The sequence below is a fragment of the Poromitra crassiceps genome, assembly GCF_964638095.1.
Source record: "Poromitra crassiceps genome assembly, chromosome: 20".
Taxonomy (NCBI): domain Eukaryota; kingdom Metazoa; phylum Chordata; class Actinopteri; order Beryciformes; family Melamphaidae; genus Poromitra; species Poromitra crassiceps.
This window is the reverse complement of record NC_139637.1, coordinates 17,626,224-17,628,723: the sequence shown is the minus strand read 5'-3', so window position 1 is coordinate 17,628,723 and position 2,500 is coordinate 17,626,224. Positions and strand designations below refer to the sequence as shown.

Below are 2,500 nucleotides of genomic sequence, written 5' to 3'. Positions count from 1 at the left end.
CAAGAGAGGTGCCTCCAGTCTCTTAAAGCAACAGTGCTTCATTGTTGATTGTATAGTTGTGGACTGTTTTTTGGACACACATTTGTTTTGGAGATTGGTGTGCTTAACCATTTATTTTGACTTATGACCAAATGGAAAATTAAACACAGTGGACCTACAGTATGAGTGTTCCTATAGTGCTCCTGCACCAAATATACTGTATCTGGCTACATGCTATATTGAATCATTAATTAAAGGAGACATAAAAAAAAGACATATAGATGGACATCAGTTGACTCACTATTGTGTAGTACTGTATCATCAATCAACTGGCGAACAGATATTTATTTATATGAAAATGCTGCAGATTATAACTTGAAAAATGAAAATATAATCCATGGAAGAACAAGTGAAAGTGCGGTCATACCCCTGCAGCGGTGTGTGACCAGCAGCACCTTGCCATACTTCCCCCGGCCGATCTCCTTGATGACGTTGAAGTGCTCCTGGATCTCCAGGTGACTGAGGCTCTGAGCCGTCAGCTCCATCAGCTCATCGATCAGGCTGCCGTCGGCAAGGTCTAAATCAATCATCTGTAACAGGAGAGAGAGAGGGAGGGAGAGAGAGAGAGAGATTCTGTTAATAAAATGACATTGCCTGATCATTTCTAATAGGACAAACTAGAAATATTTTGTTAAATTTGGGTGTGATAAAAAAAAAATCACAAATTTGTCTATAGATCAGTCATCTACAAGTCCAGTGGTTCTGAACTGGTCTAGCCTTACGTCATACTCACAACCCACATGTTAATTCACGACACAAATTTCAGATTTTTCCCTCGCCAAAATTGAGCCTAACTGGAGCATTATTTAGTTTCCTACCCGTCAAGCTAGCATGACAAGATTGGTACCAAATAATGGATGCCTTACTGTAGGTCTTCTCGTTTCATATAATAGCAGGATCTTCACTCTGGCTCTAAAAAGGAGCCTGCTACAGCCTCTGAAAGACAGTAATATCGGCCGCGGATGCCAGTGTCCTCAACTCAAGGAGTAGAACGTTTTCTTTTCATGCACTCATCCGCGACCCACTCAAAATGGCCCCGCGACCCACGTTTGGGTCCCGACCTACCAGTTGAGAAACCCTGATCTAGCATAATAATCACAAATATCAAATTATACTGTTTCATTACCAGAAAATATTATGACATATGTCATTCATAGCTCAATTGTCTTCCATTTTTATGAAATGGAAAATGAATTGGACAATTAATACTTATGAGACAAAGTTATCATATGCTTTCAACTCCCATATGACTGTATAGTTATCCCTAATGCAGTAAAAGACAAAGATGCATATCAGTCAATCAACATAATACAGTATTACATTCTAGCATTAGGTTTAGAATTTGGGGTGTGTTTTGAGTACTACATTTTTCAGATGAAGTTATATTTAACACAAAAACTGTGCCACACCCTGCCTCACAAATTCATATAGTTGGTATTGCGCACAAAATTAACATGGATTTATAAATGCTTCATAGCATGTTAAAAAATATAGAATTATTATATAAATGATTATACATGTTTCAGATAGTCTGAATCAATGCTGCTTCAGTGTAAGATGGAGTAATAGGCCCAGGTCTGGTTGACCTATTAATGTCCTCGTAATTTCTCAAATGTAAATTTTCTGAGCTTTACAGAGCATGCAAAAGTTCAACGATTAATTCACATCTTTGCAGATAAATGTTTTTTTTTTTTTTTTTTTTTTTAAATTGACAATTGATTTAGTCTTTCTTATGTTTTACATGTGTCATACACAGTAGAGACTGAACACAGCATAAGCTATTGTGTTTGGTTATTATAACATTGTATAAAATGAAACGTTATGATTTTAAAAGAGATGGTGACAAGAACTTTTCAACCGGAGCAATGACTGTATTCTTAGAAAATACATTCTCCATCCAACAATTCCAGTATTAATGTATTCATGCTTTTGTATTGACATTACAATTTAATTTAAACTTGCAACTTTTCACATGTTTACTATGCCAAGGGAATAAAGGAATTCTATCAAAAGAAAGTCTTAAAAATGTGAAGTTCAACTTATACAACTTACAACTTATTTGTAGCAATATTGACACTTGCAAGTTCAGATAAGGCAATGTTGTCACAAAAGAGTTACATTTCCTCTCATGAATGAACTTGATCTAAAAGTTGGCTATTTTTAGAACAATGTAGGCTACTGTGCATCATAGTGGGAATTTGTACTGGTGGTACATGGCAAAATTGTGCAAGCGGGACATGTAATGATCACATTTAATTAATGATCATATTTTATTATCCAGCTATTAGCATTAGTAGTAAATAGTAGTAGCCTAGTAGTACCAGCAGCAGCAGCAGCAACTTTTGATTTGAGATGTTATCACTTTCCAGTCTTACCTTTATCACAATCTGTTTCCAATGCAGCTGGCCGAGTACGAAAACAGGAAAACCAAACACGCATGTAATGACTCACACTCGCTCAC

At 36.4% G+C, this 2,500-nt stretch overlaps 1 pseudogene across 1 annotated transcript in view; it reads right to left on the bottom strand.

The window, feature by feature from the left end:
* LOC310794910 (serine/threonine-protein kinase SBK1 pseudogene) overlaps nucleotides 1-2,500 on the bottom strand; it is an 8,611-nt pseudogene that overhangs the window by 6,061 nt on the left and 50 nt on the right. The window contains exons 1-2 of the transcript XR_014553959.1: nucleotides 2,415-2,500; nucleotides 407-569 (exon numbers count right to left, since the gene is read on the bottom strand). The exon at nucleotides 2,415-2,500 is cut by the window's right edge and continues 50 nt beyond it. The product of XR_014553959.1 is annotated as a serine/threonine-protein kinase SBK1 pseudogene (transcript). The remainder of the gene's footprint in view (nucleotides 1-406; nucleotides 570-2,414) is intronic.